This window comes from Pongo pygmaeus, chromosome 8 (genome assembly GCF_028885625.2).
Source record: "Pongo pygmaeus isolate AG05252 chromosome 8, NHGRI_mPonPyg2-v2.0_pri, whole genome shotgun sequence".
Taxonomy (NCBI): Eukaryota; Metazoa; Chordata; class Mammalia; order Primates; family Hominidae; genus Pongo; species Pongo pygmaeus.
The window spans coordinates 118,593,295-118,619,558 of NC_072381.2; the positions used below are offsets into that span (position 1 = coordinate 118,593,295).

At 42.4% G+C, this 26,264-nt stretch overlaps 1 non-coding gene across 1 annotated transcript; it reads left to right on the forward strand.

Annotated features, from left to right (window-relative positions):
- The first annotated feature begins 14,255 nt into the window (after window positions 1-14,255).
- On the forward strand, window positions 14,256-14,362 carry LOC129007060 (U6 spliceosomal RNA). The gene has a single exon (XR_008492222.1). It is a non-coding gene; the product is annotated as a U6 spliceosomal RNA (small nuclear RNA).
- Window positions 14,363-26,264: the final 11,902 nt, after the last annotated feature.

Genomic DNA, 26,264 nt, shown 5'->3' on the forward strand with positions numbered 1-26,264 from the left:
CCTCCACATCTCATGTTGAAATTTGATCTCCAGTGTTGGAGATGGGTCCTAATGGGAGGTTTTCGGGTCATGGGGGCAGATCCCTCATGAATGGCTCAGTGCCATCTCGTGGTAATGTGTGAGAGTTCTTGTTCTATTAGTTCCCAAGAGAGATAGTTGTTTAAAACAGTCTGGCACCAACCTCTTTGCTCTCTTGCTTTCTCTCTCGCCATGTGATGTCTATACACACCAGCCTCATCTTTCCCTTCTGCCATGAGCGGTAGCAGATTGGGGCTTTCATTAGAAGTAGATATTGGTGCCCCCCACCCCCCACAATGCTTCTTATCCAGTCTGCAGATCCATGGGCCAAATAAACTTCTTTTCTTTATAAATTACCCAGCCTCAGGTATTTCTTATAGAAACAGAAACAGACTAAGACAGTTGTCATATGTATTACATTTACTTGTGTTATAACTTCCACAATACATGTTTTATTTTTTGCTTAAAACAGGTGCATGTACTTTAAAGAAATTAAGAAAAATAGTTTTTCATGTTACCCAATATTCACTCCTTCTGATGCTCTTCATTCTTTCCTGAAGTTCCAAATTCCCCTTTACCCTCAAAATTTCCTTTAGCATTTCTCGTAGCTCAATTCTGCTGGTGATGAGTTGTTTTAGTTTCTGTTTATCAGAAGATGTGTTTATTTTACCTTCATTCTTGAAAGGTATTTTTCTGGATATAGAATTCTGGTTGACAATTGCCTCTTTTCTGTACTTTAAAGATATCTTCCCACTGTCTTTTGGCCTCCACGTTTTCTGCTGTCTGGAGTAATTTGTATTATTTCTTTCTGTTTAATGTGTCATTTAAGTCAGGCTGCTTTCAATTTTTCTTTACTTTGTTTCCCATTAGTTTGATTGTAAGGTGCCATGTGATTTTTCTTTGTATTTATTCCTCCTGATATTTGCTGAGCTTGTAGGTGTAAACTTACATTTATCACCATATTTGGAAAAAATGTTGGCCATTATTACTGCACATTTTTCTCCTGCCCCATTCTTTCTACCTGCTCCTTCTGAGAATTCAATCATGTGATATTACATATTTGATAGTGTCCTGCAGATCTTTGTATCTCTGTTCATTTAACAATCTTTTTGTTCTTCTGATTCCATCATTTTTTGCTCTATTTTCAAGTTAACTGACTATTCCTTTCGTCATATTCAATCTGATGTTAATCCTATTTTAAGAAACTTTAGTTTTTTTTCGGTTATAGTATTTGTACTTGATTCTTTTTTTATAGTTCTATTCCTCAGCTGAGATTTCTTGCTTTTGTTTATTTATATGAGGATATTTTCCATTACGTCTTTGGGCATAGTTACAAAAGCTGCTTTAAAGTCCTTGTTTGATAATTTTTATATCAGGTTCGTCTTGCAAAAGGCGTTTCTTGGTTGCCTTTTCTTCTGGATGTGAACCACATTTTCCTGTTTCTTCACATGTCTAGTAATTTTTTGTGCATCCTAGACATTTTAAATGATACATTTTAAAGACTTTGAATGTTGTTATAATCTTCTAAAGTACATAGACATTTTTTGCTTTAGCAGACCTTTAACTTGATTAACTCTAAACTTCAAACTCTAGGTCCCCTGTGGTTGTTGGCTTAGCTGGACTTCTTGGAGTCTTCCTCACGCTAGCATAATTCAAGTTAGTCAGCATAGTTTATTTATAGACTTGAGGCTCCCCTTCTCTGGCTCTTTTCTGAGACTTATCTTCTCATGCTTTAGCTTCTGTGGACAAATTCTGTCCCATGGATCTTCGAGCCAGTGAAACTATGGATTTCAATCCAAGTTTCAGTTGCTCTACCTCTTACTGTCTGTCTTCAGGTGGAAAGCTATAAAAATGGGAAACTCACGCATTGTTGCTCCTTTTTTCCAGGTGTTCATTCTCTTTCAGTTTCTGCCTACTTTTGGTTCCTCTCCACTTCCTTCAGAAAATTGTTTTATATATTTTGTTGAGCTTACATGTGGTATCTGAAGGAGTTTATACCAATGTGAGCTACTCATTACCAGAGACCCTCCCCATATACTTTTTACATGCAAAATTTATCCTTTTCTCTGTTAATGTCTAGTTAGTACACACACACGCACACACACACAATCTTAGCTTGCTTTTATTCATTGCCTTTATATATATTTTATTAATCTTATATTTTATATTAATCTTTTATTAATCTTATGTATATATCTTTTATTAATCTTAGCTTGCTTTTATTAATTGCTTATATATACAATCTTAGCTTGCTTTTATTAATTAACCTTAGCTTGCTTTTATTGTCCTCTCTCCCCATCCCATCATGTTTTCATGTTGGCATGATTTGAGATTTTTCCAAATATGATTAATTTTTATACATTTCATTATGCACAAAAGTTATTTGTATTTAACCATATATTAAACAACACCATGTTTTGAATTCCTCATATACTCCTTGCTTATTTTTTTTTTTTTGAGATGGGGTCTCGCTCTGTTCCCAGGCTGGAGAACAGTGGTGCAGTCATGGCTGTTTACTGCAGCCTCAAACTCCTGGGCTCAAGTGATCCTCCTGCCTCAGCCTCCTGAGTAACTGGAACTACAGGCACGTGCCGCCATACCTGGCTAATGTTATTTTTATTTTTTATCTTTTAGAGACAGAGTCTTGCTATGTTGCCCAGGCTATTCTTGAAATCCTAGTCTCAAGCAGTCCTCCTGCCTCAGCCTCCTGAGTAGCTGTGATTACAGGTGTGAGCCACCGTGCCTGGCTCCTTGCTCATGTTGCTTCTGTTTCTGCTGAAGTGATTATTTCAGAGAATGAGAGAATATAAATGTGATAACATTTATGACTTTCTAAATGTCAGACAAAATATTTATTTTGTCCTCTCAGGTGAATGTAATTTGAGTAGATATGAGACTGTAGGCAAAAAATTATTTTCTCTCGGAAATGTAAGATTTTGCTTTGTTTTTTCAACAGTATGTTATTTGCAAGTCTGATTCCATTTTTTCTTGTTTTTTGGTAGATAATTCTTTTTCATACCTGAAAGCTTCTAGGATTTTTCATTCTATCCTCAGTTTTATGAAGTTTTGTATGATGTGTTTAAAGTCATTTTATTTTTCTACAAACTTAATGGGTCACATCAATATGCAAGATCAGCTCTATAAATTTTTTTCTATTAAAATACAATTTATTTTGTATTGTGCATAATGAATATTAAAATACAATTTATAAATTGTATTAAATAAAATACAATTTATTTTCACTGCTGTTCTTTCATTCTTTCCATCTAAAAATTCTATTCGATAAAATCTGGAACGACAATCCTACTAGATGAAATCAGCAAAAACAGCAACCTGTTTTCTGTCCTATTTTGAGCTCATAATCATTTTACACTGGATTCTGCACAAATATCTCCTCTCAGTTTTCTAAATTATTAATTTGCTCTTCATCTATTTCACACTGTTTTTCAGCCTACATATTAATTATTTTTGTGGCCAAAATTTTGATTCCCAGTATTTCTATTTTTTTGGCAAATTTTAATTATACAAATTCTAAAATGTTTTTCTCTTGCCTTAGTTTTAGTTCTTATGTTTGAGATTGGCACCTCTCAAACATTTGGCAATCCTTAACTGTCTCTTTTCCTTTATGTTCAAGACTCTATGTGCACCTGCCTGTTCTTTTAAAATGCGACTTGGGCTTGGGATTTGGGAGACAGCACTCTGCTAATGCCTTATCTCAGCATTGAAATAAAGAAGCTGTATTGTAAACTTGAATTATGTCTTTGACATAGAACTTAAAAGACCTTAAAAGTACATGTGAAATACTACGGTACAAATGGATTCTAGAAAGTATGTGTCTCTGAAAATATCTGAAAACGTTGTCTTTTACTCACGTTGGGAAAATGGCACAGAAATGAAGTTCCCTGAAACTGGGATAGGCAAAGACCAGGATGGACTTTCAGGAAGAAAAGCTCTGGCACTTTGCCAATGGCCTTTCTTATTTAGGATACTCTCATATCCAATTTGTATATGACATTGAATTCCCCAACCCAGGACTGTAGCAGGCTTCATTGACATAATTGAGCAGAGCTGAGCATAGTTAACGGGGATCTGAGGATGCAATCATCTCCACTTTCTGCCCTGACATCATCCTTGTCTCTCAAGACCTAAGAGACAATGGGAATGAAATGGATGTTATGGCTGAGCATTGCAAATTGTGGTCCTATCTGAATGGCATTATTTCTGTTGGCCCAGTTTCTCAGAGAATACTGCTGGGCCTACTTTCTGTGCTCACTTATTTTGCTGGGACTGCAGACCCTTAAGAGTACGAAAAGAACACAGGCAGTATTAGGAGCATGAAAAGCCATTCACCACATTGATGCTTCTCTCTTGTAATACAGTGTTTCCCCCAGGATAGCATCTAATTGCTACTTGAACGAACCCACTGTCTTTACCTCACCAGCCTTGCCCAGTAGGCCATTGCAAACATTTATTATTCTTTGAGTGGCAAAGCTCTTCCCATCTGTCACTTCTGAATTTTTTTTTTGAATTTCTACTTCTGCCTCCACTCCTGTCATTGACGTAATATCAAAAGTAGCAGCAACATGCAATTGATATTATCTACTCTGCTAAAGAGCTTGTGTACCTCACTAACATCTCCTTCAATGTCTTTTTTGAAGTTAGAGAGATGGATAATTTTTTTCTTAACTTTTAAGGAACTTATACAATTTTCTCAGGAAATCAGCATGAGAGAAAATATTTGCTAACATCTGACTTCCCTTCAATGAAACCCACCTACTCTGGAAAAACTGCTGGAGTAACACATTTCCAGAAGGTTCTTTTTGGAGACAAAATGAGTGTCTTATTTCTGTGACTATTCCTTAATGCACTCAGAGGAAAGGAAGAACAATGTCAAGAATATATTTTGATGATTCAAAGAAAAGCTGAGATAAGAGCAAGGGCGTCTTGAAAAATAATATTTCCACCTTATCAAGCTAGTTACTGTTATATGGCATAACCGTGATAGGCCAGGCTCTGTACTATAGCAGTGCAGAACCTCATAATAATCCTACAAAGTAGGTCTTATTGTCATCATTTTGTTTTTATAGCTGAGGAATCTGAGGGCACACAGATAGATGGAGGTAATAACAATGATGGTGGCTACCACATACTGGGCATTCACAACATGCCTTACATCTGCTTAGCTCTGTTCGTGGGGATTTTACTGAATCCTTATGACTAGTCACGTGGTGGTAGCCAATGTTATCCAGGGCTTTCTGACTCTGATACCCTATGTTTACCATTTTCCCATGATTGCACTGACAATGATTAAGTCCTTGTGCATGAGCTTTCTTCATTGCCTCATTCCCACAGACTGCCTCCATCTTTCTCTCACTCCAGTGCACTGAGGGGCTGAGTAAAGCCTTTCATTTCAGAGGGCCTTGCTGTCCATTGCCTCACTAAGTCAGAGAGGTTGCTCAAATATCAGTCCCTAGCTCTTGGTTTTTTATGATTGATTGGTTGATTGATTTGAGATGGAGTTTGCTCAAATATCAATCCCTAGCTCTTGTTTTTTTATGATTGATTGATTGATTGATTGATTTGAGATGGAGTCACCCAGGCTGGAGTGCAGTGGCATGATCTCAGCTCACTGTAACCTCCACCTCCCAGGTTCAAGGGATTCTCCTGCCTCAGCCTCCTGAGTAGCTAGGATTACAGGCATCTACTACCACGCCCAGTTAATTATTGTATTTTTAGTAGAGACGGGTTTTCACCATGTTGGCCAGGCTGGTCTCGAACTCCTGACCTCAGGTGATCCATCCACCTTGGCCTCCCAATGTGCTGGGATTACTGGCATGAGCCACCGTGCTTGGCCAGCTCTTGGTTTTCTAAAATCCCCCAATGTCCATCGTGGTGGCTACCTCCCTCTCTCAGGGCAGGACACATGATCCTTGCTGGACAGTTGGAGTCTCTCTTCTCCTTTGTCTCAGTGACTAGTTCAGGGATGGGCATATGACTGCACATTAATCAGAATCCACTCAGGACTTTTCTTTAGATCCAACAGGAGAATGATTTTTTCCCCTAGAGTTTTACAGGTTGGGTCAATGTGGATACAGGGCAGGTAGTTACCATCTTCCTTGCCGCATAGAGAAAGTCTGTCTGCAGATTAAAACCAACACAGAGAAAGGCAGAGCTGAAAGATGGAGAAAGAGACAAAGATTTAATGGTATCTTTTAAGCTTTTGGCTCCAGCTGTCTCTAAAAACAGTTCTACCTGTGGACTTTCTAGTTATGACAACAAGTAAGCCTCCCTTCTTACTCAGGATGGTTTGATTAGCCTTTCTGTCACTTGCAACCAGTAAACTGGTTCTGGGTGTGTGTGTGTGAATCCTTGATTTTTAGTGTTTGCCAATTACTGTGGTGTAATTAGTGCCCAGCATGACAGATTTCAAGCTACTAAGATTTAACCAGTTTGCAAATTTCTAAATATGTAACAATTGGCTGTTGAAAGCAGGTACCAGCCAGCTCCAATACCATTTCCCATGGGGACACTGACATGAGAGAAGTGGTCATTGGATACTTGACTGGCCTGTTTTTGCCCTTCTGGATGCCAGAAAGTTCTCAGACCTCCACAGATACTCCTGGGTGAGGAGGGAGAAATGCTTAATAACACCAACTAGCACACTTTCAGTTCAAGGAATTAAAAGGTCTATGATTGCATTTTTCAAAGCATGGTTTGTGGCTGCCTCCCTCATCAGGACCACCTGCTAGCCCAGAGTCTTCCTGAGTATGCCTGTGCATCATGCTTCCCTGTTGATAGATGCACTCCATAATCGGAGCATTGCCATTCTCTGTGGTTTGGTGCATGTGTTGCATGCTTAAAGAGGGATGAAGCATTGCTTCATCTTGCCTGTGACTTGAATATAGGTCTTAAAGAGACCTCTGCCTTTCTCGAGGTCCAGGATTCAGGGGAGAAAAGGGCCAAGGAAGATGCGAGGAGAATGTGGGGGACTTTTCTTAGATTAATTAGTCTTCTCTCTCCTCTCATGCCCCACCCTCAACCTTGACCTCTACTTCCTGGTGTTTTCCTCCTGGCTTGCTTTTCTTTAACCTGAGGCTCAGTTTCCACATCTATGAAATGGGGATAGAAATACTTAGCTCATAGGGTTATGGAAAGAACAGCATCACATCCAGCACCTAGCACCCTGCAGGCACTCATTGCCCATCATTTTCCCTTACCTGTCCTTTTGCTGTCACTTTGACTTGCTGACAGAGCCCCAGTGGGCCTAAGAACTGGGATGGGCTTTTCACTCCATATCCAGGTGTCTAGGAGATGCACTTCCTGAGTTGATATTTCTGGGTTCTTTTGTAGTGACGTCATCTTAGTGACCTACTTCCTGAGGTGGTTTCCTTGGGTGCCACAGATGGTGAGGAAGGAGAATTGCTGCTGACAGAGCCAGGGATGGTCCCAGCACCCTCTCCCTCCTAACTGCAGCAGGATCCCACTTTCACCAGGGCCGTGACTCACCCTGGATTAATTGCACTGCAGTTATCCTGGGGAGCCTGAGTTTCCTCTTGATGTCTCCTGTCTGGTTTCCTTTTGACCTGCACAGCTGTCTAATAGAGATGGCTTTTGTGATTTCTTAGTTAATGTGGTTCATTATTTCTAGCTCTGCCTTCTGCCTTCAGTGGCTGGAGGTTTTTCCAAATCTGACTTGGAGACTTTCATGAGTTGTGTCTTCAATCAGGGCTTGATGCTGCCTGCATTGTCTGTGGGAGAAATTTCATTTGCAAATCAGAAGTTCACAGAGCATGTCGTGGTGTGGCTTCACAAGTCGGCATTTTCATCTTCCTTGCTTCTCTCCCCAGTCACCTCCACGTGCCTCGATTGAGAAAGAAAAAGTCCCTCTCTCCCAGACTTCCGCAAGAGCCACGTAGATAGAGCAATAGGCAGGAATTTGTTTGCTTCTTAGCCGTGCTAATTATCTGCAGAGGGCTGCAGAATGAGCCATGTCTGTTCTCTCGGCATCTTGCCTCACGCTGGGTCATGCCACAGAGACCCAGACATCTGGAGCCCCAGAAGCTTCTGATGTCAAATGTCTTTAGGAAATTACAAAAATCAAACCAACTCTCCTAAAACTTTCTATTCCCCACAAAACTTGGCACAACCTTGCATAGCTTGGGGAAGTTTCTGTGGCTCACACTGATCCTTTATATGCGGAAGCCAAAGATAGTCCTGAGCAGTAAGAAGTTTCTTCAGTAACTACTTCGCAGAGTCAACCAGCCAGTTTTTAATGGAATATGGAACATCTTTAATTCTTTACCAGGAGCGGAGGTCATTTAGAAGGATGGTGAGAAGTTCTATTATCTGGAGGCTTATGATCGTGGTCCAGCGTGAGAACTAGCCTCAAGCTAGAGAAAGAGAACCTCCTCAGGGAAGTAAGGGCAAGTGACAGGGGGGACCCAAGGACCCAAGGAGGGAGGACCCCAGATGCTGCGACCTGAGAGGGGGAGGCCACACATTTCCACACAAGAGCCAAGATGTGTTTGAGAGGAGACAAGGAAGAGGTGGATGAAGCCCTCAGAGAGAAGTAGGAAGAGTGTCAATGATAAGAAGCAGTTACAGGGGCTGCTGAGGGATTAGATTTGATGACAGTAAGCAAAGGACTGACTCCCAAAGATGAGAGGTAGAAGTTAGTGGAGAAGTAGGAGATGTGGGATTGCTCTGTGGTAAGAAACACAGAAACCCTTGCACGTCTCAGCAGTGTTGGACATACTGACTTAACCCCCCCTAGACTCTGCTATGTGTCAGGGCTCAAGGTTGGGGGGTGTTGTAGTACAATAGTCAGAACCAATTCATCTGAGGATATCTGTGTGCCATCCTCAAAGAGTTAAACTCTCAGCTACCCAGGAAATTCCTGTGATCTAGAACAATCCATTTCCCAATGAGGATAAATAGTTAAGCTTTACTTCTGAAGACATGGTTCTCATCTTCAAGGAGCTCCCATTCAATTAAAGAGATAAGCACTAATGAAGACTACACAATTTCTTATTAGGGATAATAATTGAACACCTACTACATGTTCAGTCCTGTGTTGGATGCTTTATTTACAGTATCAGTAATTTTCAGAAAACTTCAAAAGGTGGGTATTGAGTTGGCTGTGGGGGTTCAGAGAAGGAATTGATTATAGATGGATGGATAGTCTCAAAGGATTTCCTTATGGGGAAGGGACTTGAGTGAGATCTGAGGATGAAGAAGACTTGGAAAATGGTGGGCATATTTGGAGGTTCATGGTAATTCTTAAATTGTCCTTCCATACACTGGTTCTCCTCCAAAGTGGGAAATGTATCCCACTCCCCACTGTGTTTTTGAGCCACCACCTAACTGGGTGATTTCTGTGAGTCCTTCTTATACACATCAGTTAACTGCATTTCTCTGGCATGGTGAGGGAAAAGGAAATGATAAGGTCTGCAGAAATGTTCCTGTTGGCAAGGCATCAGGAAACAGGAAGAGAACATCCTTGCACTTGGGGATCTTTGAGTCTTCAGAGTTATGGATTGAGGTCCAAGTTGATGACAACTCTTGGAAAACCCTGGTAATAGAGATTAGGGTGAGATGGCTGGCCATGTTGGTCTCAGTCTATAACATCCAACACTTATAGCCCAAGACTTAGGAGGTGAAGGGAATGAGTCATGACTGTACATCTACTACGTACGTTTTCAAGATGAGGATGTCCTTTGTTTCTAGGGACAGACACCCTCTAGGAACCCTTGAATTTCGTCTTTGTATTCTGCAGTCAGTATTGCCAAGTGTCTCTTGAACTTGCTAACAAGAAGAGACCAGGGGTGAATTGACACTGGCATTCTCTTCTTTTCTGAAGAAAGAAAGAAATAAAAGTTATTTGAGCTACTTCTCTTCAGGCTAGTTCCCTGCAGGACAAGATGCACTGAGATGCCTAGGATGGTTAATGTAGATGTTTAGACTCTCCAGGCAATGACCCTTTTAGCCAATAGAGCTTGAGTGTGGCCAGCTCAGGTGGAAAACACCCATTGGGCACACTCAGCTGTGTGCTGGGGTGAGTGAGGAGGCAGTCATGATTTGGAGTCCTTGCTCCCAGGCCCCGCAGAGTCAAGAGGGAGGGGTAAAGATGTACACAATAGCTCAAATACAAATCACGTGCCATGGTAGGGGTCTCAAATGAAGAGACAGTTATATCCAATTGGTATAAGTCTGTGGTTGGGGGCATGAAGTACAGCATCAAAACAGGCTTTGAAGAAAGAGTAAACTTTGAGGTGACACTTGAAAAATGGTAGGATTTTTATTGTTTATTTGCCCACTTATTTTTTTTAAATAAATGATATCTTGCTATGTTGCTTAGGCCAGCTTCGAACTCCTGGGCTCAAGTGATCCTCCCACCTCAGTCTCTGAAGCAGCTGGGACTACAGGCATGTGCCATTGCACCTGGCTATTCATTGTTTTATTTCTGGTACTTTTAAATAATAAAAACAATACACGTTCATTATAGCAAATATAAAAAGCATAAAGAAGAAAATTAAAATACTCATAATCCCAGCACCCAGAGAGAAAACACAAGTAGCATTTTGATGTATTCTTCCAGATTTTTATTGATGTGTGTGTATACACACACACACACATACATCTGCACACATACACATATATATTTCACAAAATTGGGTTTATACTGAATAAATACTTTTGAAGTCTACTCACTTAGCAGAATAATGGGTTTTCACATATCATTAAATATTCTTCACAGACATGATTTATAAAGTCACGCATGCTTGTCCAATAACTTAACTATTTTCCAATAAGACATTCAATTTTTTTCTATTTTCTTACAATTATGAATAATGTTTTGCTTAGCTTTCTTACACATAAAGCAAATAGAAAAGCTTTTTCTCTACAGAGATCGGAGTGCAGGTGGAGGTGGTGGGTAGAGGGCACTCCAGAAAGAGAACTCGGAGTGAGTGAGTGGGTGGGGACAGAAGGCACAGGGGGTGTGGGAAAAGTAAGCTGTGCTGTTTGGCTGGAGAGTTGGTGCTTTTAGGGGAGCAGTGGGACAAAAACAGAGGCTGAGGCAGCTTGTAGAGGAGTGGGACTGGCTGAGGGAGAAGCACAGTATCACCTTTACTGAGAGGCCATGGGGAACCACTGATGGGCTTTGAATAGGTTAAGGACAGAATTAGAGAAGTGTTTAAGGCGGTGAATCTAAAAGTGGTGTGAGGGTGGAGTGGAGGAAGGAAGAGGGGGAGAAACTGGAATGGGAGATGTGTTAGGACCCCTTGGTAGTGTCAAGGTAAGAGGTGGTGAGTGCCTGAACCCTGGCAAGGGCAGCCAGGATGGAAAGGAGGGGTGGTTGGAGGCCATGACTCTAAGACAGAAACTGGTTGGGAATGTGGCCAATGAAGACAGAGGCATCAATAACCTTCTGACTCTGAGCCTTAATAAGTGGGAGAATGGAGAAGACCTAAAGAAATTGAGGCCCAGAAAACACAGTGACGTGTGCAAACTTGTGACCGAGTTAGAGGTTAAACCAGGCTGGAAGCGAGGTGCCCAGTCTTCTGGTCAGGAAATCATGAACGGCAGATGTTAGAGTTCTCATGTTAGATGCTAGATGCGGCACATCTTGGAGGATTAGATGTAGTGGATCCTGGAGCCCGCGTCTGAAAGTGGATCAACCCGAGGAGAACTCCTGTCAGCTGTGACTCTGGCCCTTAATGTTTATTGGAACATGGGCTGAGCACTGCCCATGGATTAAGTAAAAGGGGCAAAAATAACAATAATAATAATAATTCAACTTCTAACTTAGTTCTTCAGTAGGCCAGGTCAAATGAGCAGAGTCATGAAAGAGAAAAAGAGACAAAAAAAGAGAGTCTTGCTCGCCATTTCAAAGGATGGGCCAGCAATGTGTGTTTTTGCATGGAAAACCTTCTTTGGCTCTCCAGCCAGAGCTGATCACTGATCCTTGGCGGCATCTCCTCTCGAGAGACGCTGGGTTAATGGAGCACATGAGGCCATCCTGGAAGGCAGTGAACGGTTTTTTCCATTGGGTGAACATCTCGTTATACATGTATGCATAGTTCCTTTTTATCTCACATTTAGATTGTGTTTTCCCTCCCATGATTGGTTTTTGCCACATCAAACAGTTTTCAACAGTTTCAAAAATCAAGACCGGTGTATAATAACAAAAATAAAACTAAGAAAAAGGAAAATAAAAAAACCCCCTCACCTGGTCTCTCCAGCATTTCACTGCTGCTTTGGAAATTGAGAGCTGTGAGTGGGATATTGGCAGCTAACAACTATGGAAGTAAAAAATGATTTTTGATCTCAAGGCCTAATATTATTCATATTTTTCATAGCCTCAAACAATGTCTTCAGATAATTCAGGTACAGGCAAGCCAGAAACAAAACAACATCATAAAGGCATTATTATATACAGACACTTTCAGCTACGCTACACGCCTTACAGTGTCTTTGAACCCCGTATGTGAGAGAACCATCTCACACTCCAGGGAATACTCTTGGAGCTGTTTTTACTTCAACGAAGGGTAGCGAAACAAAATTCTTTGGCTTTAGATATGTGTTTGGCATTGGCTCTGTAGAGTTCTGCCTCTTCTTCTGTCTTTACCATCCATCAGGTCTATTTGAGAGGCCATGGGACCGGCTGAGATGTGCCCCGCTGTGCTCCCCACCTGTGGTGCAGGGTCCTTAACCTTGGGTCATGGAAGTTTGGGCCAGCCCTCCAAGTGGGTGGGGGTTATGGAACTGAGAACGGAAAGGCTTTCATCAAGAAGAATTTGGCAAGGGAGCCTTTCCCAGCCCTTGTTCCTCCCCAAATAACGCTGGCCAGCAGCATCAAATTGGATAAGGGCTGCGGACTGGGGTATGCTTAGAAAGGACAGAAGAAGCAGAGAAAGGGAGAGGGAATTGTTCTCTTGGGAAGTCTTTCCCTCCTTTTTGAAACTATCTGCTCTCTGGTTTGAAAGTGCCAATAGCATCTCAGCCAAGGAATGTGTCTTCCTCTCCTCCCTGCCTTCTGTTTCCCTGTTAGCATTCTTCACCTAGAAGAGGGTCTTCACTGTCTTTATCAGCTTTGAGTTCGTCTATGTTCTTAAGCTAGTTCTCCCAGCTGCCAGGACCTGGGGGGTGACGCCTGTCCTCACTTTCCACAGCATCAGTAACTGTGCCACTCATGTGGAACCTATTGTATACTTCCTACAGTTGTTAGATTTAGATGGCTGGTGGGGTGGTATACACCCTGTTCTTTAAGTTGCCAGTTGCAGATGCTAAATTTGTTATCTCTTCTCTTCTCATTTCTCCACAGCATTTAAGTTTTTGGTGCAGGGTAGACATTTAGCTAATGTTTGCAGATCATCTGATCATTCTTCCATCTCACAGAGAAAGTAAGGATTGGCTGGGCATGGCGGCTCACGCCTATAATCCCAGCACGTTGGGAGGCCAAGGCAGGTGGATCACTTGAGATCAGGAGTTCAAGTCCAGCCTGGCCAATGTGGCAAAACCCCGTCTCTACTAAAAATACAAAAAAAAAAAAATCTGGGCATGATGGCATGTGCCTGTAGTCCCAGCTACTCGGGAGGCTGAGGCAGGAGAATCGCTTGAACCCGGCAGGCGGAGGTTGCAGTGAACCAAGATCACGCCACTGCACTCCAGCCTGGGTGACAGAGCAAGATTGTCTTTTAAAAAATAAAAAATAAAGAATAAAATAAATAAATGAAAAAGTGAGGACTGAACTCAACAGTGTGAGTTCACGTAGACAAAATTGAAGGCATGAAATCCCAGGAGTTTCCACCCTCCAGTGTTGTAGGAATTTCTGAGGACTTAAGAGGACACGGCTTCTTTAGCTGACTTGTTTATCAAGGTCAGGGCAATGCAATCTCCACTGAGAAGACTTGTGTTGTTCTGTTGTGTCCCAAACCCAAAGAATTTACTCTGTGCCATTCAAAAGATAGTTGGCCCACACCATCTTGTATTCTAGATTTGCTTACTAGTCTTGCTTTCTTTAGTAAGCTCCAGGGAGACAAGGGCTGATTCTCACATGTCATTTACAAGTTCGTCCCACCATTATTCCTTGTGTATCAGACGTGGCTCTATCATGTCATATGCTGGTAATCACAGTGGGTCGAATGAATTGACCTGATCTGCTTTTGTCTCGGAGAAGCTTGCCAGGGTTTTGTGAAAAGAGAAAATGATTTATCTAGAAAGTATCCACAAACCCTGTGCTCGCTTCGGCAGCACATATACTAAAATTGGAATGATACAGAGAAGATTAGCACGGCCCCTGCGCAAGGATGACACGCAAATTCATGAAGCGTTCCATATTTTTAATGTGTGAGAGTAGTTATTTCTGTTGCATTTTTTTGTTCATTTTTCTGCACAGTCCACTCTGTTATTACTATATAGTCTTGAAATATAGTTTGAAATTATAAGTATGATATCCTTCTGCTTTGTTCCTTTTCCTCACGATTGCTTTGGCTATTCAAAGTTTATTTTAATTTCATGTAAATTTTAGAATTGTATTTTCCATTACTGTGAAAAAATAGAACTGCAATTTAGATAAGAAGTTTATTCAATCTATAGATCACTTTGGATAATATGGTGCTTTAATATTTATTCTTTCAATCCATAGACATAAAATATTTTCAAATTTAAAAAAAAAAAAAAGGAAGTATCCACAAACCCTTGAAAAAGCAAGAGAAACAAATGCTTGTGGTTTCCACCATTTCTGCCCCTTGTTTTATTTATTTATTTATTTATTTATTTAGAGACAGAGTCTCTGTCGCCCAGGCTGCAGTGCACTGGTGCATCTCGGCTCACTGCAATCTCCACCTCCCAGGTTCAGGCGATTCTCCAGCCTCAGTCTCCCGAGTAGCTGGGACTATAGGCGTGCACCACCATGTCTGGCTAATTTTTGTATTTTTAGTAGAGATGGGGTTTCACCACGTTGGCCAGGCTGGTCTTGAACTCCTGACCTCAGGTGATCCACCTACCTCGGCTTCCCAAAGTGCTGTGATTACAGGTGTGAGCCACCGCACCTGACCTGCCCTTTCTTTTTCTCCATGTTGGCTCCCCTGTTCTCCCCCAATGTGAGTGCTTAGCATTTCACCAGCTTTTCTTCCCAGGCAACATTTTCCCCTTCCCTGGACTTTGTGTTGAGCTAGAACATTCACTCACTGGAATCTAATTTCAGTCCTGCAAAGGTTAATTTATCCTTTTTCAGGCTATGTACTCATTTAAACCAAAATTACCCGGCTACTAGCCTTCTTGATAGCAATTACGTCCAACGAAAGCAAACTACTGAGCTTCATGTATTGGTAATGGCCTTTCTTTATATATTTTTCCTTAGGGATAAAGATGAATGGGGAAATTAGTCATATTAAGCTGGAAAAATAGTGAACAAAATACATATTTTATATTTTTAAAAAATATCCTCCTGCTAGCAATTAAGGTCTTTATTAGAAACAGGTATTTTCACATTATGGGGGTTGTCTTTATATTAAACAGAGCAAACCCAAATGAATAGTTACTTAAGAGGATCTTTTTAATAAATACTCAAGTCCATTTTAATATCTAATAATAGTGGCTGCCTCAAGTATTCAAATTTTAGCATAACCAGCAGGAAAACTGTTTGATGTTTTAATTATGTCCCTGAAAATGCTGAATGGGTTATAAAAAGCAATTTGAAGAAAATAAAAGAAGGGATTTTTAAAAATTATTAGTGTTTCGAGGAAAAAGACATTTTCCACATCCCATTAAAAACCTTTCTGCATTGTAAAAATACTATCTGCCGATAAACTGGGCCAAATAAGCAAAAAGGATTTGAATATGTTGCAAGTGTTCACATTTGGGGGAAAAAAAAATCTGAAAAACTGAAGAAAAAGAAAAAGACCTCAGAGGAACCGTATCCCAAGGAGTGGGGGGGGCTATGGAAATTGAGCATGCCTTGAAAGAAAGAAGAAAATCTTTTAATTATGTTTAAAATTAGCCAGAACCTTGTACTTGTCCCAGAGAGATTCCTGGGAGGGTTGGAACATTTCTGATGAACGGGCTGATGTAATCACTTCAAAAACCCCACCTGGAAGTCTGGACTTGGGAGGAGGCTGTGGGGACATTCCAGGGCTGGATCCTGCTGCCCCCAGGTCATCCTTCTGGGCAGGAATCAGGAAAGCTATCCCTGAGGAGAGGGAAGCAATGAGAAAAGGAGCCATTTCCAAGGAATGGAACCAGATGTCCAAGCTACAGGGCTGCAAATGGGGCTCAGCAGAGGACAGGCACACATGAAACGGGGAGTGGGAAGGCTGGATTCGGGGTTAACTCTTTCTCCTCTCAGTAGGTGGGGGCCTGGCCCCCAGATGACAGGAAAGCCACCTTCTTCATGGCCAGATATGAGGTACCATGAAGAACTCAGGGAGGTAATTCTACCCAAGAAAATGGGTCCTTTCCCTGCGTTGGCTGCTGGTGGTGGTCCAGGCAGAGAACTCCACCTGGGCTGCAAATTAGAATCCCCTGGAGGGATTTGAATCACTTTCTTCTTTTTTTAAACAATAACTTCGTCCAAGCTGCATTCCTGACCAAATAACCTAGCATCTTGGAGGTGGAGACCAGGCATCAATATTTTTAAAAAACTCCCCAGATAGGCCAGGCAAGGTGGCTCGCGCTTGTAATCCCAGCACTTTGGGAGGCTGAGGTGGGTGGATCACTTGGGGTCAAGAGTTCGAGACCAGCCTGGCCAACATGGTGAAACCCTGTCTCTACTAAAAATACAAAAATTAGCCAGGTGTTGAGGCCACAGTGAGCCAAGATCATGCCACTGCACTCTAGCCTGGGAAACAGAGTGAGATCCTGTCTCAAAAAAAATCCCCCCAAATGAAAAACAAAACAAAACAACACAAAGAAATGCTATCGTACTTGGCTTCAAAGATCTTGGTTTTGCCCATGGTGTCTTCTTTGAAGTATATTTTTGGTTGTGCTCTTCTGTTCAGAAAAGCAGCCTGTTTGTTTTATTTATTTATCAACACATATTGATAATGTCTCTACTATGTGCAGGCACTGTGTTGGGAGTGAGGAAAGACTAGCTGAGTAAAACTCAAACTTGAGTTGTCACCCCCCAGCAGGCCTTGCATTTTCATGTAGCATAAATGTGTTGCTGATAAGCTCAGCTTCAATTCTGTCTCATTGTATCGTTCTCATTTCTACCCAGAAATCTGAAATGTTTACCCGCTTAAAACCCCTAAACATTTGGCTACTGGACCACATGTACCCTGGAGATAAGATGGAACCAACAATGCTGAGTTCCTATTATGTGCCTGACACTGTAAGAGATTTATAGGATGCTGTTCCTTTTGAGTTTTGCAGCAGCCCTGTGGGGTGGGTATCATACCCATTTTACAGATGAAGAAATATGGAACAGATAAGAAACTTGCTCAAAGTCATATAGCTACTAAGTGGGCAGAATTAGCATTTAAGCACCATTATACCTTTTTTTTTCATTATAGTCAGTTGTCTTCCTGAAAAGAATAGTTGAAAGTTGAAAGAAGGTAAATGCTAGGAGTTACTTGAGAAGTAATTGTTGCAGCAATGATTACAACCCTCTTTTTTTTTTTTTTTTGCTGATGAGGTAATGGAGATGCAGTCTTAATGAATATTTTTTTGAATGAACAAAGAAATGAGTGAATGAATTAAAGAAAGTCAAAGGTTAAACTTGTCTACTCCTACCTTTAAATAGAGCAGACATTAGCCTTCCTAAATCCTCAGCTTCGTGAGCCTTCTAGATCATGAGAAACTCAAGATTTACTTTATTTAGAAAGAAATTGTTATTATGTCAATTATCATTGATAATGTTCCAGAACTATACCTTCTATGTGTCCAGTTTAGTACCACTTTATATATAGCATTTAACTTAATCTTTAGTATAATCTTTACAGATGGAAAAATCGATGTTTAGAGACATCGTTTAAACTCACCCAGTGGCCCAGCTAGTAAATATCATAGCAAGATTCAAGCTCAAGGCTTGGATTTCAAAGACCAAGCTCTTCCCACTTCACCACACTGCTCAGTGGGAAGCTTCCTTGGTGGCCTCTAAGAGTTTTCCACTTTAAGGCATTTGAATTCTATAGCTGGTGCTGTTGGAGTCCCCACACATATCCCCTTGACCCTGCGTGAGGTCTCCAGCAGACAGCTCCCGGATACTCTAATGGTTCCTGACTGTGCTTGGCCAGATCACAGGGCAAGCCAGAAGTGCCAGGGAATGAATGCCCCAGAAGGACCCTCTCAATCAATGATGGATAGGAATTGGTGGATAACTACCACAGCTTCCTTGTCCCTCTAACAGACAATTCAGAAGCTACCTCCACAGTCTCTCAGGTCTGTTGTGAGACTGAGCCCAGCTGCCTGCAGATGTAGCCTGATCATTAGTCCATTAGCACCCTCATTATGGTTTCACTTTCTTTCTCCCTCTAGTGCTTTCTTGGCTCAACTCTCAAATAAACAACTTATACCTAGGTTCTGCTTTTGGGGAAACTCAAACTAAGAAAGGTACCGCCTTCTCAACGCCCAGAACTTAGGGAGCTCCGCCATGATGCGGGTGGCCCAAGAATAAAAAATGGCTACAATTGAGTATCTTTTGCTGTTTTTGTCTTTTTTGATACTGGGTCTTGCTCTGTCACCCAGGCTGGAGTGCAGTGGCACAGTCATGGCTCACTGCAGCCTCAAACTCCCGGGCTCAAGTGATTCCCCTGCCTCAACCTCCCTAGTAACTGGAACTACAGACAGACACCACCATGCCCTGCTAATTTTTAAAACTTTTTTTTTTTTTTTGTAAAGACAGGGTTTCTCTATGTTGCCCAGGCTGGTCTCAAACTCCTGGACTCCAGTGATCCTCCTACCTTGGGCCCCAGAGTGCTAGGATTACAGGTGTGAGCCACTGCACCCAGGCCAAGTATCTTCCTTAATGAAAGAAAAATTTTCCTTCTTTCACCTTGCTCCTTCAGAGGGAAGACTGCCTGGTATGAAGAGTTGGTATTTAGGTGGTCATATTCTTTTGAAATGGTGAATGGAGTTCCCAAGGTCACATGACTTCTGCTGAAGTGGGGATTCCCTAGAGAATTTCAGCAGAGGGTGAGGCAAGGGTACCTGCATGCCTCTGCTCCTGGTGCCAACCCTATGCCATGGACTTCAGAGCCCAGGCAGGCAGGTATAGGCCTGTGCCTGCTGTAGTGCTCTTGAAGGCTTGAGTCGGGAGTGGGGATGCTCAGAAGGACCCATGAGTGAACAGGACCATGTCACCTTCCGGAGCTTACCAAGAAAGCCCTTTATGTCAACTGGGGGCTGGGGTGGGGGACAGCAGGACAAAGCAGAAAGATAACTAACAGGGAGTTGAGAGATCTGGACTGAAACACTAGCTCTACCATGATTCTTTCAGTCAACCCATGATTAGTTAAGTGTCTGCTGTATGCAGGCTGGTGTGATATTTAAAACATGTAGCTGTCACTATCTGAGCGCTGTGCCACACATTAACCCTTTAATTACTGGATTATAGGGAGTCCAAAAGGTCCAGAGGAGGGGATGGGTTAGCTGGGGTATCATGGGGCACTGGGAAGGTTTGGGGCAGTGGTTAATTGCCAATGGATACAGAAGCATTTCAATATCTTAACAACTGTCCCAGTCATACAGCCATGTAATGACTGAAAACATACCTGGTAATATGGTTTGGCTGTGGCCCCACAAAAATTTCATCTTGAATTGTAGCTCCCACAATTCCCACGTGTCATAGGAGTGACCCTGTGGAAGGTAATTGAATCATGGGGGTGGGTCTTTCTCATGCTATTCTTGTGATAGTGAATAAGTCTCATGAGATCTGATGGGTTTTTTTTTTTTTTTGGGATGGAGTCTCACTGTGTTGCCCAGGCTGGAGTGCAGTGGCATGGAGATCTGATGGTTTTACAAAGATCTGATGGTTTTACATGCTCTCTGTTGCCTACCACCATGTAAGATGTGCCTTTTGCCTCTTCTGCCATGACTGTGAGGCCTCCCCAGCCATGTGGAACTGTGAGTCAATTAACTCCTCTCTCTTTTCTTTTTTTTAAATTACCCCATCTCAGGTGTGTCTTATTAGCAGCAAGAGAACAGACTAATATACCTGGTACCTGGAACTATGCTAGGCGCTGGGAAATAATTGTGAAACCAAGCCAACTTCGTCCTTATTGCCTAGGGAAACAGACTCTGTTCACCCCTTCACACTAATAAGCATATGATTCTACACCAGATGAATGTTCTCCAGGAAAGAAGCTTTGCTCTGAAAGCATTAAGCACAGGAACTTCACCCAGTGCTGGGGTCAGAGAAGACTTCCTTGAAGAACACAAACCAAAATCTGTAAGTGAATCCAGTGAGCAGCAGGATGAGAACTTTCCAGAGAGGGAACAGCAATCTTGAAAAAGCCCGGGGGTGGAAGGGAACATGCTGTATTTGAAGGATGGACAGGTGGTCAGTGTGGCTTGAACAAGGAGAATGGGGGTGGGGAGTGGACCAAGATGACTTTGGAGGCTCACACAGGAGCCAGGCCAGGCAGCACCTGCAATACATCAGGATTTGGGCTTTATTGCTAGGGCCCTTGAAGAATTTTAAATGGGGGAGCAGCATCACCGTAAAGCCACTGCACCTGTGGTTTTTGAGGCTGGTTGGGGCTGGGGGCAATGGCAGATGATTGAGCGCAGTGAAGCGGTGAAGCAGAGGCTGTGACAGCCTGCTCTAGCGGGTGGCCCAGGAAATGCAGAGGACATAGGAGGGGCAGATTGGGGATAGATTGGATGGATGGGGTGGTGGTGGTGATGGTGCCTCTCAAGGGTGTGTCCTTGGTTTCCAGTTCCTTTAACAAGAGGGATGGTGGGTGGTGCCCTTCCCGAGCATTGGGACACTGAAGCAGGATTAGCTCTGTGTCTGTGCCACTTCCTCTCTGGGGCTGAGCTTCCTCATTTATATACGGAGAGATGGACTTTATGGCCTCCAAAAGGCCATTGTCCACATTCCTACACAAGAACAATTAAACCTGCAGTAAAGGCTATCAAGGCTAGGTGTGGTGGTTCACACCTGTAATCCCAGCCCTTCGGGAGGCTGAGGTGGGCGGATCACTTGAGGTCAGGAGTTTGTGGCCAGCCTGGCCAACATGGTGAAACCCTGTCTCTACCAGAAATACAAAAAGTAGCCAGGTGTGGTGGCACGCCCGTAATCCCAGCTACTCGGGAGGCTGAGGCAGGAGAATCGCTTGAACCTAGGAGGCGGAGTTTGCAGTGAGCCGAGATCATGCCACTGTACTTAGCTTGGGTGATAGAGTGAGACTCCGTCTCAAAAAAACAAAACAAAACAAAACAAAAAAAACAGCTATCAAAAGATGTCGTTTTAGGTTATGGTTACCTAAATATTAGAATATAAAAATCTTAGGTCTCCTTGTCCTGTCTCATCCCTGGAGTCAGAAGCAATAGAGATAGGCGTCTTAAGTGATATTTCTTATTTTCTCCAGTGAACTCCCACTTCTGTGAGAGAAAGGGGTGGAATCCCACAGCCTGACATGAGCTGATCATGTGACCCCATAGGGTCGCGGACCCTCTCTGGTTCTCAGTGTCCTTGTTTCTAAGGGGAGGGTATTGGACCAGGATGACCCTGGGGTCCTCTGTGGTGCCTGCATTCTATGACATGCTGTTCATGGTATTATCCCTTGACAGTGCTCATTTGAGCATTCTAGGGGCCTTGTAGACTTCTAGGAAGGGTCCGACCATTTCACCTGGCAGGCTGGGAGATCACTCAGGATGCTTTGCTATCAGGTACACCAGAAAGGGGAGGGCTACCTTGGGCCTGGGACAGAGCATGTTTGTGGGAAGCTGGCTGGGAAGCTTACTTGTCCTCGGGTTTTGAGGGAATACCTGCCAGGTCTTTGGAGAATTTGAGAAAGGAAACTCAGTCCAGGCTGACTGTAAGGGGGAAGGGGAGTCAGGTCCGGACTCCCAGGAACCCAGATATCCTTTGTCCTCACCAGGGAGAGACTTTTATTTTTTAAACCAAAGCCTGGGTTCTGCAGCAATGTCTGAGAAGATGTGCTGTGGCAAGGCCGAGGTGGGGCCTCTCCCCCTTCTCTTCTTGTTATTTAGTGTACAAATCCATTAGCATTGCTTTTTCTTGAGCATCCAAGACGTTACAGCCTATCACTCAAGTCGTTCACATGGCCTTTCAGCCTTTCTTTAGAAGACAATTGTGTCTTCAGTGAAAGACCTCTTGACAAGAGAAAATGGAAACCTGGGAGGGTATAATGCAGCCAAGTGCTTGCTGTACACCTGCAGAATGTGACTCCGTGGGCCATTACTTCCCAAATTGTTGTGCTGAAAGATTTCTCTTGTTTACATCTCTTTATGCCCCAGCATTTAACCTTGGGGCTCCGAAGACTGTCTCTCCTCTCTGCATCTTACCATGGCAATTATTTCCTTTGTGGCCTTCATTTTATGTAATTATCTTGGGGCAGTCATCATGCAAGCATTTACTTAGCTTCACTGCGGGGCGGAGACTTCTGCCTCGAATTCCCTCCACTCTGGGAACTTGCTTTAGGTCATTTACGGATTCTAATCTTTTGGGCTTTTTTCAGGGGCTGTGCCCCCAAAAATGAAATGGAGAAAGTCTATGTCTAAAACCCTAACAAAAAGGAAGGTATTAAAAATGACAGTGATTCGTGATCTCATATCAGAGTGCCCATGTAGATAAAATGGACATGGACATGTTAGAAAAAGTCGTAGTGGTTGACATGGTGATGATGCATTGGTGGTTTCCAGCCAGTGAGGGTAAGTTTTTTGTGAAAAATCAAGTTTATGATGGAAAATTTCAGATTGTATATAAAAATAGGATATTTCTGGTAGGAATGTAAAATGGCACAGCTACTTTGGAAAATAGTTTGGCAGTTTCTCTTTTTTTTTTTTTGAGACAGAGTCTTGCTCTGTCGCCCAGGCTGGAGTGCCATGGCGCGATCTCAGCTCACTGCAAGCTCCGTCTCCTGGGTTCACACCATTCTCCTGCCTCAGCCTCCCGAGTAACTGGGACTACAGGCGCCCGACACCACGCCCGGCTAATTTTTTGTATTTTTAGTAAAGACAGTGTTTCACCATGTTAGCCAGGATGGTCTCGATTTCCTGACCTCATGATCCCCCCGCCTCAGCCTCCCAAAGTGCTGGGATTACAGGCAGTTTCTTAAAGGGTTAAACATGGAGTTACCATATGATCCAGCAATTTCATTCCTAGATGTATGATTGTAGATTTCCAAGAGAAATGAAAACATGTCCACACAAAAACTTGTGCACAAGTTCACAGCAGCATTATTCATAATAGCTTCAAAGCGGAAATAATCTAAATGTTTATCAGTGGATAAATTGAGAAATAAAATGTGGTATATCCATATTATAGATAATTATATGGCAATAAAAAGAAATGTGTTGATACATGCTACAATATGGATATACCTTGAAAGCATGATACTAAGTGAAAGAAGCTAGTCACAAAGGATCATAAATTGCAGGATTCCATTTCTGTGAAATGTTCAAGATAGGCAAATCCATAGAGACAGAAAGTAGACGAGTGATTTCCTAGGGCTGGCGGTGGAGGTAGAGTGGAATTGGGAGGTTATGGCTAAGGGGCATTTCTCTTTCGGGTAATGAAAATGTTATGAAATTGGCAGGGATAATGGATGCACAACTCTGAATATACTAAAAGTCATTGAGTTGTATATTTTAAATGAATGAATTGTATGGTAAATTGTACCTCAATAAAACTTTGAAAAAAAAGGAATAAAAATGGAATAGTACAGTGAAGCCTGTGTACCCATTTCCCAGCTTCAATTATTACCAGCTTGGAGCCGATCTTGTGCCATCTGTGTTTTCACCCTTTTCCTCTCAGATATTAATATCCCATCTGTAAGTATTTCAGTATGGACCTCTAAAAGATAAAGGGTCTTTAAAAATTATAACCTCGAATCCATTATCACACCTAAACATTTAACAATAATTTCTTAATATCATTAAATATCCAGTGTCCAAATTTCCACCTGTCTTATCTGTTTTGTTGTTGTTGTTGAGATGGAGTCTCACTCTGTTTCCCAAGCTGGAGTGTTGTGGGGCGATTTCAGCTCACTGCAAACTCCGCCTTCTGGGTTCAAGCAATTCTCCTGCCTCAGCCTTCCCAGTAGCTGGGATTACAGGTGTGCGCCACCCACCCCCAGCTAATTTTTGTATTTTTAGTGGAAATGGGGTTTCACCATGTTGGCCAGGCTTGTCTTGAACTCCTGACCTCAAGTGATCCACCGACCTCGGCCTCCGAAAGTGCTGGGATTACAGGCGTGAGCCACCATGACTGGCCCCACCTGTTTTTTTTTGTTTTTTGTTTTTTGTTTTTACAGTTGTTTGAACCAGGACTCAAAAAGTCTACACATGGCAAATGGTTGAAATGTTTCTAAGTATCTTTTAATTTATAGAGTCTCACTCTTATTTCTCCTCCCTTACAATTAATCTATTCCAAAAACAAAGTCATTTGTCCCATGGAGCTCCCCACAGTCTGAACTTTGTTGGTTGCATCCACATGGTGAAGTTTGACATGCTCCTCTATCCTCCAAATCTCTTATAAATTAATCATTCCACCTGGGGGTCTGGATCAGATTCCTAGGTGGTTTTGTGTCCTTTCCTCAGGAGGTACAATATGTCTGGTAGTCTCTCTCTCAGACATCTACTGGGATAGTAAGATTTTTTTTAAAAAAGAGCACAAAACAGATATGATTCCTTCCCCATATACTAGTTGCAGCTGTTTCTTTATCTTACTCCCTGTGCTCATCAGAAACTTGTCTCGTCCTGAGACAGGGAGTCCTGTGCTTTGGGAGAGGAGCACAGGGGGCTGGGAGGCACTTCACTAGAGCTTCCCCAAACCACACTGCCTTACCCCAACGCATGGTGAGAGGAAACCAGACTGTACAGTGCAGGGGTCAGAATGGCAGAGACTGCCCGGCTCTCTCCCCTTTCACCTAATGCCTGGGCCGCTGGCCCATTTGCTTCTTCAGGCACATCACCTGCTTACATACCTCCTGACTTTTACTGGTGCTGTTCTCTGCTTTGTTCATTTATTCACCAAATATTTATTGAACATCTACTGTGTGCCCAGTACCATGCAAGGAACTAATGACAGAATAAACAAGAAACTGTCTCTTGAACCCTTGAGAAGTTCCCACTCTGGTGAGGGTGATAATTATGACATTCCTCCCGATGCAGCTCAACTGTTACCTCCTGTGTGAGGTCTTCTCCTTCCTCCCTCCCACTCCTCCTGCAGAACTGACCATTTTCTTTGTGTGCGCCCTCTGCCCCAGATGCTGATCTAGTGCTCATTACACAGAGAGAGAGTCAGGAGCATGGATATTTATGTTGACTGCATGACTATGGACTCCACTAGAAAGAATCTATATCCTATTAATTGTTGCATTTTATTTCTATAACTTTCTAGCTGTGTGATCTGGGGCAAGTTACTTAATTCTCTGACCTCAGTTACCTTATCTGTAATATGGGGCTAACCCCAGACCTACCTCCAAGGAAATGTATCGAAGATTGAGAGGATTTAGCACTCACAGCTTTTAGCTACCTTTGTTGTCATCTTTGAGTTTAATGCATTCCTTGGCACTCACTAAGTATTTGTTGAATTACTGATCAATGAACAGATAGGATGTAATCTTTACTTTTAAGCAATTAACAAACTAGTAAATAAGATATATGTGAAAAAATAGTTAACAAGGTAATGAAGTATGGTAAAAGGACTTTGGCTCAGTAGATAGAAAAGTGAAAGATGCTAAGCTTCAACAGTTGTCCCCTAGAGAAGTAGTTCTCAACCGAGGGTGATTGTGTTCTTTCCAGAAAACATTTGGTGTTGTCTGGGGACATTTTGTTTGCCATAGTTTGGGGAGGTGCTAGTGGCAGCTGGTGAGTAGAGAGAGCTGCTGCTAAACATACTACAATGCACAGGACAGCACCTTCTGCAGCTCCTGCTCCAACCAAAGAATTATCTAGGCCAAAATATCAATAGTTCTGGAGTTGGGAAACACTGTTCCAGAGCCTTCCTATGCAAAGTACAGTTCAAAGTCCAGCAGCATCAGCATCACCTGAGAGCTTGTTAGAGATGCAGAATCCCGAGCTGTAGCCCAGACCTACTGAATCTGCACTTTAGT